Consider the following 16508-nt stretch of genomic DNA (forward strand, 5'->3'; position numbering starts at 1 on the left):
CCCTACCTCCTAATTCTTAAAGTGAACTCGTTCTAGTGATAGCTGATCTTTTACTCGTAAGTACTGTTACATGACTGGATATGCCCTTATATGTAGTATCAACTTATGCAAAATAGTAATCTCACTGTTTATTCGGTCTCTCTCATGAACTCTCATTTTGATTAGTCATCTAGTGTCAGCTTTTTTTGCGCTCACATGACGAGGCTTCCATGCTTGCTACTCCATTATGTAGATTTACTCTTTAACCACAGTGATGAGCCCCGGGTTCCAACCCAACAGTGAATGTATTAATGCTCTCTTGTATATAGTTCTTTGGTGTATGTGACAGTGAAAGAATTTATTTTTTCCTTTTAGGCCAAATCTCCTCTTGTTTGATCCCCTGATATCTACACAATTTGGTGAACAAGGTCCTGATGAAGGTGGCTTGCCCACCGAAACGCGCGTAGACCCGCTACAAGGGCCAACAATTACACTCTGGTGCCCTTGGAACACATTAGCATAGTCATCTTGCTATTTGGAATCCAGTTCCTTCTCCATCTTTGTATGTGGTGTGAATGTAGAATGATTGTTAGCACGTGAGTGAGCTGCGGTGTATGATTGCCTTTCAGGGGACCTGCTAATTTGCTGCTGTTTTTATGACTGTTTTGTGCTCTTTATGAATTTTGTCAATTAATCCATGTATTACCTATTAATTCAAAAAGGTTTCTTTTGATCAACAATAATATTTATATGAATTTATATCTAGAAAAAATTTAGAAAAAATAAAAAAAAGAACAAATAAATATTTTTCTGAATGAACTTTGTTTGCACTTTATCTTCTTCTGTCACTGCCCTTTATGATTACTTAGAGATGTACACACATTATTGAATGACACGGCCACTGTAGGAACACCATTCTTGCTTTGTGCTTTCTGACCATCGATGCGTCCACTTCACCTTCAGAACACCCACCATCCACAGACACCGGCACCGGCTCCCACGAAGAAACTGGACCAGAATCACCGACTACCAGCGAACCTCCTCACTCAGCAACTTCATCCAAACCATCACGTAAATCTACGACGCCAACACCGCAGCCCGAACCCTGCACAAATGGATCTCCGACAGCACCAACACCGTAGCCCCTCTCAAGAAAAACAATAACACCCACACCAAGAAAGCTAGATGGTTCACCACCGAACTTTGAGAGTCCAGACGCACTTGCCACCGCCTCGAAAAGGCCTGGAGGAACACCAAATCCACAGAAGCCCACAACAACTTCAAAGCCGGCACCAACGCCCACCACGAACTCATCAGAAAAACAAGGGAAAAAAGCAATGGAAGACAGAACCTCCACTCATGCATACAAAAGCAAAGAACTCTTCAACATCATCAAGGAGTTTGCCCAACCCACTAGCGAGTCCACTGACATCCCTCCCTAACAAGATCTCTGCGACAAACTCAGCACCTTTTTCCACCACAAAATCAAGAGCATCTACGACAACTTAGACGAAGACAACCAACAAAGTGAAACCTCACCAACCACCCCCGAAAGTCAGCGATCGACAACTGGACAGCCCTCACCACCGAAGACAATGAAGTCAATCCACTCCGGGCCCCCACGGACCCCTGACCCCACCACATTTTCAAGAGCCGCCGACCCCATTGCACCCATGCTCTGCCACACCATCAACCGCTCCCTGACAACTGCCTTGTTCCCTGACGACTGGAAACACGCTAATATCAACCCCTCCCCTGAAGAAACCCTCGGCAGACCCCCACCGCCCTTAAAAACTACAGACCCATCTCCCTGCTCCCATTCCCAGCGACAGTCATAGAGAAAGCCTTCAACAGCCAGCTCGCCACATTCATCGGAGAGCACAACATCCTCGACTCCCTCCCAATCCAGCTTCAGAAAAAACCACAGTACGAAAACCGCCCTGCTCGCCTCAACAGACATGCGTACCTTACAGGACAAAAGAGAAACAGCAGCCCTCATCCTTCTCAACCTCTCAGCGGTGTTTGACACAGTCTCTCACCGCACCCTAATACGCAAACTCCAAGACGCAAGGATCCAAGACAAGACCCTCGACTGGATCCGCTCCTTCCTCTCTGGCAGAACACAGCGGGTCAGACTCCCCTCTTTCCTCTCGAACTCTACACCTACCACCTGGGGAGTCCCCCAAGGGTCCTCCCTCAACCCTACGCTCTTCAACGTCTACATGGCTCCGCTCCCCCCCATCGTCAGAACCCACAGACTCAACATTGTCATGCGCAGACGACACCCAACTCATCCTCTCCACATCCAACAAACCAAACACCACCAGACACAACTTTCGAGAAGGCATAGAAGCTGTCGCCAAATGGATGAAAAACAGCGGCCTACAACTAAACACCATCAAAACAGAAGCAATCATGCATGCCTAAATTGTAAGTTCCAGTAAAGGCTGCTGTGGTAGTAGCCCCTACCCTAGGCAAAATGTTTGCCATGGTTAAAAATTAATGAGCATTCCACTAAGTGTGACAAATCTGAATAAAAAGTGTTTCTGAAGGATCCTGCAGTACAGTGCAAAAGGTGTATATAACCATGGGTTAACCCGAAACACCACTGGCCCGGGTAAAGTACAGTAAAAAATGGTCACAGTAGAGGTAAATTTTGCGTGATACAACGTCACCATGATAAATCAAATAAATGCAATTTATTCTCTGAACATCGTATGATTATAGAGGACAGCATGATTGTACATTTGGTAAAAACGGTGCTCGAAGTAGGGGGATAGAGTGCTCTGGAAGGAATGTGTGCTTGTGAAGATTGTAGGAAAGTAAAGGCTACGGTCAATATATACTTCAAGATTAGCTGAAACCTATCCTGCCTAATGAAGGCAAATTAATACAAAATAAACATAGCATTATGTAGATACAGAATTAATCTCGGTCGTCTGTGCTTGAAAAATAATGAAGGACTGTCAATGTTTCGACCCCTATGTGCAGTAAAGGTAATTGGGTCCTTAGTCTGTGGTCTTCATTAGTACAAGAGAAGGGGGAGAGCACTCCAAGGTGTGAGATTTGATCATGAATAATCTTCGGAAGTGAACGGGCGTCGAAGCCTCGAACTCCACAGGGGTCTGTGGGTCTGAATGCCCACAATCCCGAACAAGGTCACTAACTTCCTTACTAATTTGATGTGATTGGGTCTTTTTTCCAAAGTAATGTGAATAAATCCGCTCTTGCCGTCTGACTGTTGAAAATGACAATGGACAGCCAAATAGAAAATGCACAACAATACTTTAACAATTGCAATTAGTGTTGTACAAATCTAAAAAATATAAAACGTGCATGCAATGTATGTATGTATGTATGTATGTATGACAGGAGGCTGTGGTAACACAACTCCTCTAGTTACGTCTTCCTAATAGGCTCTAAATCGGAGATTAACTTGTATGAAAGTCGGAGGTAATGAAGATGCTTGTCTTTACAGATAGAAATGCTGAGCACAGTCCTAGCCACTACTCTTTGATCGAAATCCCTTTAAATGTCTGAGACTTTGCCAATTTGCAAATAATACTGTTTTTTAGCGTGTTTAATATGCGGTTTATTGCTTTACATCCACTAAACTGCTGTAATTATAAGACACACTACACTGTCTTCTGTGTGTGTGCACCTAGTTAGTACCCATACATGCTACTGCAGATCCTTGCATTGTAATGTATCATGCGGTTTTCTTTCCCTAGCACGGGTTTGTAAAATCTCAAAGATGATTAAACAAGCATTTACAATATAACGGTTTCGCTTTTGTAAAAGTTAGAGCTTTTGTCATTGATATGACAAATTTTCTTGTATATGTTGTTGCATAAATCTGACTAGTAAATGGCATCTAATGGATAATGACAATAACTTAATGTTTTTAATTGTGAGTAGTGAAGAGTTGTATTAGAGTTAGAAGTAGAGAGTGAGTATTATAGTTATTTGATGGTAGAGTAGTAGAGAGTGAGTATTAGAGAATGAGTAGTACAGTAGTAGGGAGTGCTGGTGATGAGAGTAGTAGAGTGAGTATTATAGAGTTAATATAGTTGTAGAGAGTGATTAGTATAGTGTGACAAGAGTATGAGAAAGTGAGTATTAGAGTAAGTAGTAGTGAGTAATAGTGAGTAGTTATTGTTAGAGAGTGCTCGTACTAGAGGAGTAGAGAGTGTCAGAGTATTATATTTAGACATAGAGTAATAGAGTTATTAATAGAGAGTGAGTAGTGATGTGTACTGTAGTGTCGTTATTAGGTATTTTTGTGAATAGTGTAGTGTGAGTACAGAGTAGTTGAGTGAGTAGGCAAATTTAGTGAGTTATAGAGTAATAGAGAGTTTTAGAGAGTGAGTATTAAAGCGAGTAGTAAAGTTTGAGTAGTTAGTGTACATTAAAGAGTGAGTAGTAAAGAGTGAATATCCGTCAAATATGGAAGATGAGCAAGGATAAGTTGAGGGTGGGAATGGAAGGGGTTCCCTTTGGGGCCCACAGGGTGAAGTAGAAGGGATGCAGACAGTCTCCGGCAATCCTGCAACTGGATGCAGATTTGATTTCCGGGGAGGCATGTAGGTGACTGCCAGCACTCACAGCCAATCACAGAGAAAGGTGGATAGCTTCATCCAATCCTTATTTAGAGTACCCTAGTGTGGCGGCAGTAATGTCAAGTGTCCACCAGACATTAAGAGCCAATAAGGGCTAGCAGACCCGTCTAGTCACATCCTGTGTCATCCATGGATGTGCGTTTTTCACAGACTTTAGGTAGAAGTCCTACAACCCCATGAGCTACCTTGGTAGACTATTTGTTCACAAGGTGACGTCGCGCGCCGGCTAATGCTGTGGCTGGCTGGACCTTTCCACGGTGTACAGTGAGACAGCCCATTTCTCTAGTATGCGCCACCTAAAACAGAACTCCTGTGCCTACCAAAAATTCATGTTTCCGTTCTGCAATTCCTTTGGTTCGAGTTTGCGCTATAAGTGCTGATGTTCATGATTAAGTGTCGGTGCTGAGCACCGGCTCAAATTAAGCGCAGACTTAAATGCTCATGGGAACCAGTCGTTCTAAAACAATTTGGGGGAATAAGAGGTGAAAAAGTAAAATGGGAGAAATAGTAAGTTTTGGGAGGAGAGATGGCTGAGATGGGGATTCTTAGAACAGGCAGGTCAGTTACGAGGGGAAAAATAGCAATACCAAAAGGGATGGAAGCTGAGAGGTGCAAGTAGGTAGGATCTTATGTGAGGAGTACAATGTTCGAAAAATATATGTATGAATTATGCTTCATACTAGTTGCTAAGGTCAGATATGTAACATTGTAAATGCTGGCCTATCTCTTTAGTTGTTAAATTCAACACAGCCGAGGATGGCCTTAATGAAATTTCCGAAATCTACCGATTGTAAAGATCTAGATGTATACTCCCGAGACACATACTTTGACACGTCTTGTCATATATATAATAGAAACGCCTTGAAGTTGACATCGTGTGGCCGGCTATATTTGTACCATAGCGCCAAAAAAAAAAAAACCTTCCTGAACACATGCATGTTGTGCCAAATGAAAAAAAAAATTCCCCATGTCAGTGATATAGACAAAAAACTACTGATCCCACAATTCTTGGCTACAGGAAGTTAGGAAGACGCCGATATGCTGAACCATAACATCGCACTAATGGCGCCAGTCCTCTGAAGAACCACAGGGAGGTCGGAAATCCTTTCTTTTGCTACACCGATCGAGCATAAAGGTATTGTTAATCAGTGATCTAGCCCGGCCCGTCGGCGACGTGCCTCGTTTCGCACCGCCGCCGCACAGGACTCTGGCATGCGGGAATATCCATTAACAATCCGCCCCTGTGTTTTTTTCCTACAGATTGAAAAATCTGCCCGCGAGTCGTCAAACCCGTCATGTAAACGTTGGACTGCGGACACACCAGATCTAAAGTAAGATTCCCCTTCCTGCAATTTCACAAATTATCTGGTAGCACAAGACACAATTAAAAACCCTCACTGACATCAGACATTTTAATTTTTTCACAACAGATTTTCACTCCCCATGAGCCATAGGTGGCTTAGACAGCTAAAACATGCGAGTACTTTTGATTGTTCTCCCTATGAGAGTAGATAAGCAGAATGGAATTTGGTATTAAGTCTAGTCTGTTTTTGTTGCAGCACCCGGTCCTAAAGAAATCGAGCACCCTTGAGGTAGGATCAGATTTCCCCTGGTTGGTTTCTTAAGTGGTACAGGGAGGTCCATATCAGATTCACTCATGTTTGTTCTTTCCATTCGCAGCTACGTGGTCCTGATGAGATTTCCCCACATCTAGGGGTTATCGAAACGCGTAGACCCCCTCCAGATAGCATTAGGAATGTTGTGTTAAAATTAAGACACTGTATAAAGGTTGAAACAGTCTTTCCAATGCTATGTTGTTATATAGAAAAAATGGAATAGTAAATATTTGAAGTATCAACTAATGTAAAGTTTGTATAAAGGTTGAAACAGTCTTTCCAATGCTATGTTGTTATATAGAAAAAATGGAATTGTAAATATTTGAAGTATCAACTAATGTAAAGTTTGTTTATATATTTGTGCGTAGTATTGTTGGTATGAGTGTTTGAATGAGAGGATTTGAATGAGAGGATTTGAATGAGAGAATTGTTGTTGGGCGTTTAATGTGGAGTGAAATAAGCAATGTTTTCCAATTAATGTGAAGTATTTTTCATTCGGATGTTTTGAAAATTTAATTAAAAATCATCGGATTCATTCCGGACAAACAAGTGTCCTGAGAGTTACTGTTTAGTTCAGTAGTTCGAGTGGCCAGTCTAGACCCAAGTATAACTAGTTGGCAATAGTGGTGCTCGTTTTGGTTTTTGTGGCCTATCCCTTTAAAGCATACTTCCCCCCTAGTTAAGTTGTCATAATTGTGGTGTCCCACCTAATGATACCTATGCCAGGAGGAGCGGGGGAGTTCTGATCTTCTTTGGGCAATTTGAGAGTGTTGCACTGTCCAATACTATATAACATGGAATTTGCTCAGACACATGATACTGTTCCTGGGGAATTTCTGACAACTGGTAGCATGGGAATGCTTCATTTTTCCAGCCTCGTACTGCTTTATAGCTGTATTCCCATCCACACTTTCAAAAAAATTGGTAGACTGGTGTAGTCATTTTTCTTAAGGTTTTTTAAGTGGGGTGTATTTTTCGGCAATTTTTGATGTGATGGGTTAGTGTAAGTGGGATTTAGTTACAAATAATGTAACTCCAGGTGCAACAGAGCTGCAAGAGAGGGGCATTGCTGAGGCAGAAATTAGGAGGTTCATTATTACTCTAAGGTTAAGTTGTTTCAGAATGGTGGCAATACTTCCGGATGGACAGACCGACTTGGGGTATCTAGGAGGTGGTAGGAAGTGGACCTGATATGTTCAAATGCACTAGCAGATATGAGAACGTTTTGGAGGAAAATGTGAAATTCGGAGAAATAGGAGTAATGGTAGATCCTGGGCAGACAGATGTCTGAGGACTGGCTGGCAGGCAGGTCATTTAAGTAGGAAGACTGCAAGGAGCAACAGGGGTGGAAGCAGATAGCCACTGGTGGAAGCTGATAGGCACAGGTGGATGGGATGTTAGGGGAGGGGTGGAGTATTATGACAATATACGTATTAATTGGGTTTCATATCAGTCTGTAGGTGATACCACCTGCATATGATAGTATAAACAAAGACCTATCATATTAAGGTGATGTTTTACTAGTGCAGGTCTGATTGCATGTTGGGTGGAGTGTTATTCTCAGGTGGGAGGGTGGTAAGGAGCCAAAGGGATTGTGGCAATGGGTGGCTGGTGTTTTCAGATTCTAGAGTACCGGGTGCAGGATCACTGAGTCCAAATTTGCCAGGTACAGAAACCCACCTGGTAAAATCACATGCATTTTCCACACCTGGGCTGTTGATATGAGCACAGCTCATCTCCCACTTGACTCCCAACAACACCACCACAAGAGGGAAAGCATCAAATGTCCCTCCCATTTGTGCTCACATCCTGCCCCAGCCCTGACCACCTACAGCCCCCCTCTACTATTTACCAGGTACCAGCCAGTGGTAAGCAGGAGCAGAAAAAGGCCCTGAAATAAACGTGCAGAAAATGACCTAGTAATTGCGAGTCTTCACAGTCATTCTCCCTAAGATGGACAAAAACTCATACCAGTGCATTCAGCTAGAAAGCGGGCGCTCATTAACTCCGTGGGGGCCCTCAGTACACGTGAATGACTGAATGAGCGTGCAGAGGTACCATGCACAGCAAAAAGCCTGCATGCAGCTCCTGAAATAGATTGCCGCCTCTGAAGTCTTAACGAGCAACAAGTTTTCTCACGCGGATTTGCGCTAGGGCACGTAATACCATTCCTGATAAATGAGTTATTCGGAGGTGAGAGATAAACAGCCATTTGTAAACTGATATAGGGTGACTGTGTAAATGTTCTGCGGTTGTTTGCGCGTTCCTTTCAGCTGCGAGCACATGCACAGTGCGGCTCATATGACTAATAACGTTAGAGAGATTGTGTTCCCCGGCCGGCAGGGGAAGTAAAGTACAAGCCAGCTGTTGTGCCTTGAACGTGGTGTGCTCGCGGCTCACAAGCGTCCACGGCCTTCGCTCGAGCAGGACTGGTAAACAACACATGCGCATGACAACAAGCAGGGGCGGCCCGAGCCACATACCGGGCGTTCTCCCGTACAAACCGCGCTTTGTGTTCTGTAAGCGAGGCGCTTCACGCATGTTAGTGCGCACCTGACTGAATGAATGAGGGTGACGTTGCAACCGGAGAGGCCTAGTGGAAAGCGGGTTTCAAAGCTTTTCCATAAATATGATCATATGGCATTAAATGAGCTCAAGGGATCACCGAGGGTGCTTTTAACTGCACTCACGTTGCACGAAATAGGAAAGAAAATTGGTAAAGGCTTGTGAGGTTTAAATGAGAGAATTAAAATCTTTATAGAAAAGCGACGTTCCATAGTCGTGCGACCTTAACATCCTAACAACACAAAGTACCTAGCGACAAGTGCGTGATTTGATTACTTACTTTGTAAGTTTTACATAAAGTTTAACACGAGCACCAGTTAGTTACATTATGCAATGCCAAATTCATTCATATTTTATTTTAGCACGAAGATTAAGTGATTTGCCCAGAATCACATGAAGTTAGAAAGTAGCATGCCGTAAATGCTGTGGCTGGCTGGACCTTTCCACTGTGTACAGTGAGACGGCACCCCAGGTCCGTTACAGAGTTAAACGGGATCTTTAAACGCGGAACTTTCAAGCCAGGCACAAACTACATTGCATCTAATGTCTACTCACCGCTACTTCAAAAAACACAGTTGATGGACAGAATGCAGAACAATGTCTTACATTCACCCCAGTACAAAGATCTGGGCCTTAATCCATTGTTTTTTGCACTCCACACCACCCTAGGTCAGACAATGGCTATATGCAAATTAGCTTTGATCCTGTGCCTCATGGGAACAGTCCAGTTCGAACTACCAAGCCATGTCTTTCCTAGACCGGAATCAGGCATCCAAGGGCCGGTTTCTGGCTATCAGCCTTCTTCAGCCTGGATAGCTTGACTCCAGTGATGTGGAGAGCCTGGGACTCACATCTGAGCATACCGAGCCCACTCGGGTGAAAATTGCAAAAAACACAGTTGATGGACAGAATGCAGAACAATGTCTTACATTCACCCCAGTACAAAGAACTGGGCCTAAATCCATCGTTTTTTTGCACTCCACACCACCCTAGTTCAGGTCCACTGTAGTTTTTGCATTTGTCACCCTGAGTGGGATGGGTATGCTCAGACGTGAGTTCCATGCTCTCCACACCACTGGATTCAAGCAAGCCGGGCTGAAGATGGCTGGAATGCCAGAAACCGGTCCTCGGGAGCTTGTTTCCGGTCCAGGGAAGGCATGGCTTGGCAGTTCGGGCTGGACTGTTCCCATGAGGCACAGGGTCAGACTGATTTGCTTATAGCCATGTCTGAACTGGGGTGGCAGAGTGGCCTGAAGAACAGTGATGGATCAAACCCAGATCTTTTGACTGGGTGTGAGTGTTTGATTGGTTCAGATGCTCCGTTCATCACCCCCCCCCTTTTGTACCGCTTTTGGCCGCCATAAGTGTGGCAGGGTATGCTCAGACGTGAGTCCCTTGCTCACTTTGCCACTGGATTCAAGCAAGCCGGGCTGAAGACAGCTGGAATGCCAGAAACCGGTCCTTGGAAGCTTGTTTCCGGTCCAGGGAAGGCATGGCTTGGTAGTTCGGGCTGGACTGTTCCCATGAGGCACAGGGTCAAGTCAAGTCAAGTTTAAATTTGTATAGCGCACTACTCACCCAGAGGGTCTCAAGGCGCTTGAAGGAGGGGGGAGCTTTACTTATCAAATATCCAAGTTTTTAGTTGTTTTCTGAAGGAGAGGTGGTTCTGTGTGAGGCGGAGGTGGGTGAGGAGGGAATTCCAGGTCTTGGCCGCTAAGTAGGAGAAGGATCTTCCTCCCATGGTGGATCTGTGGATGCGTGGAATTGCGGCGAGGGCTTGGACGATCGAAGTTGACGGGTGGGGGTGTAGAAGGACAGGCGCGTGTTGAGGTATTCTGGTCCTAGGACGTAGAGGGCTTTTTGTGCGTGGGTGAGGAGGCGGAACGTTATTCTCTTGTTGACGGGGAGCCAGTGGAGGTCTTTAAGGTGACCAGAAATGTGAGCTTGGCGGGGATGTCTAGGATGAGTCTGGCTGAGGCGTTTTGGATGCGTTGGAGTTTCTTCTGTAGTTTGGCTGTGGTTCCGGCGTAAAGGGTGTTTCCGTAGTCTAGTCGGCTTGTGACCAGTGCATGGGTGACCGTCTTTCTTGTTTCGGTGCATATAGCCATGTCTGAACTGGGGTGGCAGAGTGGGCTAAAGAACGGTGATGGATCAAACCCAGATCTTTTGACTAGGTGTGAGTGTTTGATTGGTTCAGCTGCTCCGTCCATCACCACCCCCTTTTGTACCACCGCTACTTCAGGTACACATTTTGAGCAGTCGGGGCAGGGCTGGTGGCAGCGGCTGCGTGTCCTCGGCTCTGGCAGGGCAGGGAGAGGCTGCAGGAGGTTCCTGACGAGTTTATTGAAGAAAGGAGCATTTGAAGACAGGAGGGGGCTGGGGGGGCAGTGAACGAGCGAGAAGGCATCGGACTGAGACGGGGGTGGACAGGACGGGGGATTTTGCCTCGGGCAAAACTGAAATGAGCTCGTTTATTCACTGTCCGATAAGCACGCAGGCAGGCCATCTTATGAGTAGGAGGTTCCTCTTAGAGTATAGTTCATAGTGTGCCGGGTTCATTTTGGTGTTCCGGCGCCCCAGCTTTAGCCCTGACGTGGCACCAAGTTCGTGGCCCTGCCCTGGTGTTCACACTAACACTGCAAGCTGCGGCGCCCAGGGAGGTGATGTCAGATCCAGCAGCTGACTAGAAACGCCCGCGAATCGCGTCGTGCACCCGAGGACTATTTCTGGGCCTACCTCCGAATGACGGATAGAAAAGGGGCGGGACTTAAAAGACCCAGAAACACCCACGAATCGCGTTGTGACGGGGGAAAGAGTGATTGACAACCATCTCTTCCAATGGCTAGCCTTCATTTATGGAGCTAGCCAATGGAAGAGAGAGGCGGGTTAAAGCCCTGTACTGAAGATCCAAAGATTTCGCCTGCGCGACCCTGCTGCGCAGTGAACGCCAGGCGAAACCTAAAAAACATGCTGGCAAATACACATAGCATATATATTAACAAAGAGCATGCTGTTTACAAGTGTTTCCCACCATTGTTGCTGAACCTTTCAGGGAAGTTCCACATTTTCCCTGCCATCTTATGTTTTAACGATATTAAATTAACAGATCAATCTATTAACTATGGCAAACATTAATGAAAAATTAAACAATGTAAAAATATCAAAGCACAAGTGCATTATTTTAACTAACAGGCAGACTTTAGACAAAAGCAAACTACGATAATTACCCACACCATAGAATTACAATGATGAGGCAGTGACGCATGAACAATTATTTCACAGCGTTCACATACTTATACTGAAGAATCTTCCAGCTCATCTCAGCAGCCATTTTGAGTTTAAACTCTAGAGACGAGTAACAAATTCACTGACTTCACAATAACTTCTTGATACCCTACACAATAAAACGCCAATACAAAACATATTATGAGCACTAAGCCAAATGCCAGCATAATCTAATGGATAACAAATACTATTTATGACGTGTTTAGATCGTTGTGTGTCCACTATAGTAAGAGGGACCTTGTATATATGTGTGTCTTGTGTTTTACTTGTGTAATGTGAATGGTCATTAGAAACAAGAGCTACTACTCCATTTGGAGACATAGAATGTGAGAAAATGTTACTCAACAAATGACAGTGTGGGTGTGAATTTTTTATAACATATTCTCCGGCACAATGACAAGTTGTTGCATGGTCTTGCACACATCCTCAAGGCATGACTGCCTACTTAAAATATGTTTTCTCATGGTCTTTTCTTCGCATAAACTGTCGAAAGAGGTGACTTTTACTCCATGGTTGAAGGCTAAGAACAAACTTCTATTTGCATGTCTTAGCGTGCATGCATTTACTGTTTGTGGTCCTGACGAAAGCCATACTGACCTATAGAGGCACTAAGTTAGATGGCTGAAACATGTTGACCACATTGAGGATAACGGAGATCAATTTAAGCCTCATAAAGATCCAACACTAAGTTTGACCAGGACCGCCAGTATTAAAATCACTACATGTGGTAGGAGTTCCTGAACACATTTTAAATTACATATCACCACCACACACATTGTCACAGTCACAAAGAAAACCAGCTCCGCTGTAATCAGGAATCGTAGCACATCCTGGAAGCATGTGGCAACCAACGTGGGAACCCAATGATGAAGCAGGTCATCAACTAGGTTGGTGAGCGAGGGTTCTTAAAAAACACCCTGTGGTTTCCAAGACACACTTAATCTTCTAATCTTTAGTTGAGTAGGTAGTGAATTTGTTCTTGTTTGTTACATTAGTTTTTTTATCTGCTCCATTACTGGCGCACATTTGATTTCACATGACATCTTAGCCACTGGTGTCTGGATTAACATCATTTATAGTTTCAGTGACACAAATATTATAACAATAGTGCATGGGTAAATCCCTGTATTGATGTGTTATTCTTAAGCAAAACGTACTCTCTCTTGTGCCCTAGTGATAGGTACTACACAAAGCATTTCTGTTTGATGGGGTGTGTTAGTAACAGGAAATAGAGGCACACTCTCCTCTAAACTTTACATGGCTATAACAGCCTGAGCAAGAAACATATAACCAGAAAGATTCTTGTAAGAAAGCCTCTTTGTCAGAAGTACTGGAATCCAATATTAGCGTTTCTAATCTGACGGGCATGTAGATGGGTGAGATGCCATCTACAACTTTCTAAATGTACGATAGCAGTCAAAGAAACTGTCCACAACTATGTCACAAGATGTCAAGCATTCTATTAATGAAATGAACTATGTACATGTTACTGAGCTTTCTTAGAGATTATAATGATTACGCTTTCACTGAATAGTACCCACGAGGGATACCTGATCCACAAGTACACATAACATGTACTTTGATAGAGAGAAACGTTGTGGCTCTTCACAGTTTTTTCAGTCACTATTGGTTAAAATTCAAAGGGTGTTCTGTATCACGGAGTGGCTTGGGACTACAAAAGCTGGAGATTAAGTCATATAGCTCTCTAAGTACTAGGCCACACACTGGGTTTTTCTGAAAGATGTCTTCTTACCTAGCTCCACAGACCAGGGTCATTTCTGAAAGCACAGTGGTTTCATTTTGTACTTATAAGTGAAGCAGAAATCTATAATTATTTAAATCATAAGTTTGAATATTCTCTCCCTTATTGTAACTGCAAGCATCTTTAGTATGTCTGACATTTCATCAAACCTTCTGCGTCTATCTAGATTTAGTTTATCAATATTTCGAATTTTTAAAACAGACACACATGCCCTGCAAATGAGCAAGATGGTTCCTAAAAACATTCAGGACTAGGGCCCTTTCCATTCTAAATATGGGTGCATGCTATAAATAGCTTATTATTCTCCAAAGGGAATATGAGAAACCTCATCCCTAAGAGCTTAAGCTTTTCTGTATGCCGGTATTCAGTCGAGTCCTTAATTTTCCCCAAGACCAGTAATAACTGTGTAGAACAAACTCTAAATAGCCCTACATCATGTCTCTTAAGCATGATACCTTCTCAAACGGAACACACATTTGCCCTTGTATACACTTCTCAATCATTCAGTTCCATCTGATGGCTCATTCCGCCAATACTGTGGAGTAAATATCATGTTAAGATTGCAGAAGTCAATATCCTGGTGGTTCAAATGTGACCATGGGGCCCACCTCTCACCATCACTCTACTTAGAAAGTAGTTCTACCAAATTTAGGAACCTGGGACCTTTCTGATGATCAAACAAGAGAGGTGCTATATCCAGGGTTTTAAAAAGCAAACTGTATACTTGGACCACCCCAAATTAAATTATTCACAGGCCACTGGGTCACAACTTCATTCAGTTTACGGCTCAGTCTTAGTCCTTCTTGCCAACTGCCTACAGCAGCAGTTATTCAGCTCCAGCCTCAATATTCTATAAATGCATAATTGACACACTACAGCTCTGACTGGTCTTATCCTAAACTGAGTAAAAGCACACAACATTTACATTGATAGACGCCAATCAAACTGTAAGCCAGAACACACTAATTAAAGTTTAATCTAAAACGTGACCAGTCAAAAGCACAACTGAAACACAGTCCAGTTGCAGCTCAACTCCGCTAATATCAAGCAGTTGCCAGAAGACAGATAACATAATTGTTCGTCTTCTTGCGTTACATGTGCAAGATGTAGGTGCCTTCTTGCATCATTGATGTGATCAGGACACTAAGAGACCATAACAAAGTATCCTCGTGACAGCTTGGCATAAGTTCTGTTTTGAGCTTGGTTCTATGCCGAGAGCAACCATTGAACAGGCAACTTCAATCAACAAAAGGTAACCGAGCACACCCCAAAATCCACAACATTGTTGGATGTCTTGCTTGGCATGGTGATGGTCTCCCGAAACTTGCTACAGGGCTAGACGCTGCACACTAGAAGCAGAATTGGAGTGGTCACACCACTCCGCCATAAGGCCTAGACACGTTCCAATATGGGCTTCCAAGTTACAAAGTAATGAATTCGGGACATTGCCGTTCTGGTTTGCGCATAATGGACAAATGAGAAATCACAGCCAGCAGCAAGGATGTATAGATTAGAAGCCCTGAAAACAATGCCCGTGAAGACATTGAGTAAGGTGGCGATGCATTTTGTAAACAAACCTATCCTCACCTCGTTAACTAGATGCACTCAACAATCCCTTTTATGTAAAACGCTTTAAACCGCCTTGGGAGACAATGATCAGAAAGGTGGATATGGGGTCTAGGTGATAAAAAACACGTAGGGTGCAAAGGTGTACACTATTGTGAGTGACATCCCAAGTCCGAGAAACCAGGACTTAAGAGACATGCATGGGACTGCTGTGGACGGGGTCGTCTTAAAATGGCAGCATTCAGGGCTTGTGCTAAGTAGGACGTATGGGGCAACCAAAGTCAGGACCCTGGCTGGCATGTCTCAGTGATCCAGGCTGGTCCTGTCTTCTTTTACCCATCACAGACTATGCTTGTGACGTCAAGGAACACAGAATGACGGTAGTGGGTACCTCGTGGCCTTCGGGACAGGCGCTGCCTATGGCTAGCCTCTGCCAGCCATGCTTCGGTAGGGGCTGGACGCTGACACCCAGAAACCTTCTTCCGCCTCCCGGACACAACGGATAACGACCCTCGCAATAGCAACCTCATAGACCCGGAATCAGATGGACCGCGCATGCGCAATGCTGGAGAGGGGGAGCTTCCAGAGACAGGCGCATACGCACTCCACAACACTTATGGCCCGCCCCCTCCAGTGACTACTGTTTTGTCATTGGAAGACTGGCCGGCCGGCTTAGGGCTTCTATTGGTTTATGCCGGGGGCTAAAACACAATAGAGCAGGCGATTGAAGCCAGAGCGACGCCGTCTCACGACTTACGAATGCTGCCGCCGTCAGACGGGGGCACACGGGAACTACCGCTACGAGCGCAAGTTATTTGGTGGCGCGAGTGCCACGACGGGGTAGCCCCCACTCGGGTAGCCCCCCTCTCGTCTCCAAGAGCACAGCCAAGCCAGCCTTCCAGGTAAAAGAGGTACAGGGATGGGTGTTTGGGAACGTGGGGGACATTGAGGTTATTTGAGCCACCAAGGAAAAGGGGTAAGGAAAGCGAGGGCATCCTTCCTATGCGAAAAAGAGGGAGAGGACAGCACGGCAGCTGGCGGGTGTGAAAGGGGACAACTGTGGAGAGGTGCCTTTCAGAAGTGAAGGGGTATAAGCAAAGTCAGCTGAAGAAATAG

The 16508-nt window shown here is 44.5% G+C and overlaps 2 protein-coding genes across 7 annotated transcripts in view; one reads left to right on the forward strand and one right to left on the reverse strand.

Annotated features, from left to right (window-relative positions):
- TMEM60 (transmembrane protein 60) overlaps positions 1 to 15922 on the reverse strand; it is a 134316-nt gene extending 118394 nt beyond the window's left edge. The window contains exon 1 of the mRNA XM_086967372.1: positions 15784 to 15922. The gene's annotated coding sequence lies outside the window, so the exon portion shown is untranslated. The remainder of the gene's footprint in view (positions 1 to 15783) is intronic.
- A 178-nt stretch (positions 15923 to 16100) lies between these two features.
- Positions 16101 to 16508, forward strand: part of PHTF2 (putative homeodomain transcription factor 2) — a 589432-nt gene continuing 589024 nt past the window's right edge. For 4 of the 6 annotated variants that reach the window (XM_086967375.1, XM_086967378.1, XM_086967379.1 and 1 more), the window contains exon 1: positions 16125 to 16294. The gene's annotated coding sequence lies outside the window, so the exon portion shown is untranslated. Of the gene's footprint in view, positions 16295 to 16508 lie in introns of all 6 variants that reach the window. The other 2 variants (XM_086967374.1, XM_086967376.1) reach the window with 2 other exon arrangements.

Source organism: Lissotriton vulgaris, chromosome 1_1, assembly GCF_964263255.1.
Source record: "Lissotriton vulgaris chromosome 1_1, aLisVul1.2, whole genome shotgun sequence".
Classification (NCBI taxonomy): Eukaryota; Metazoa; Chordata; class Amphibia; order Caudata; family Salamandridae; genus Lissotriton; species Lissotriton vulgaris.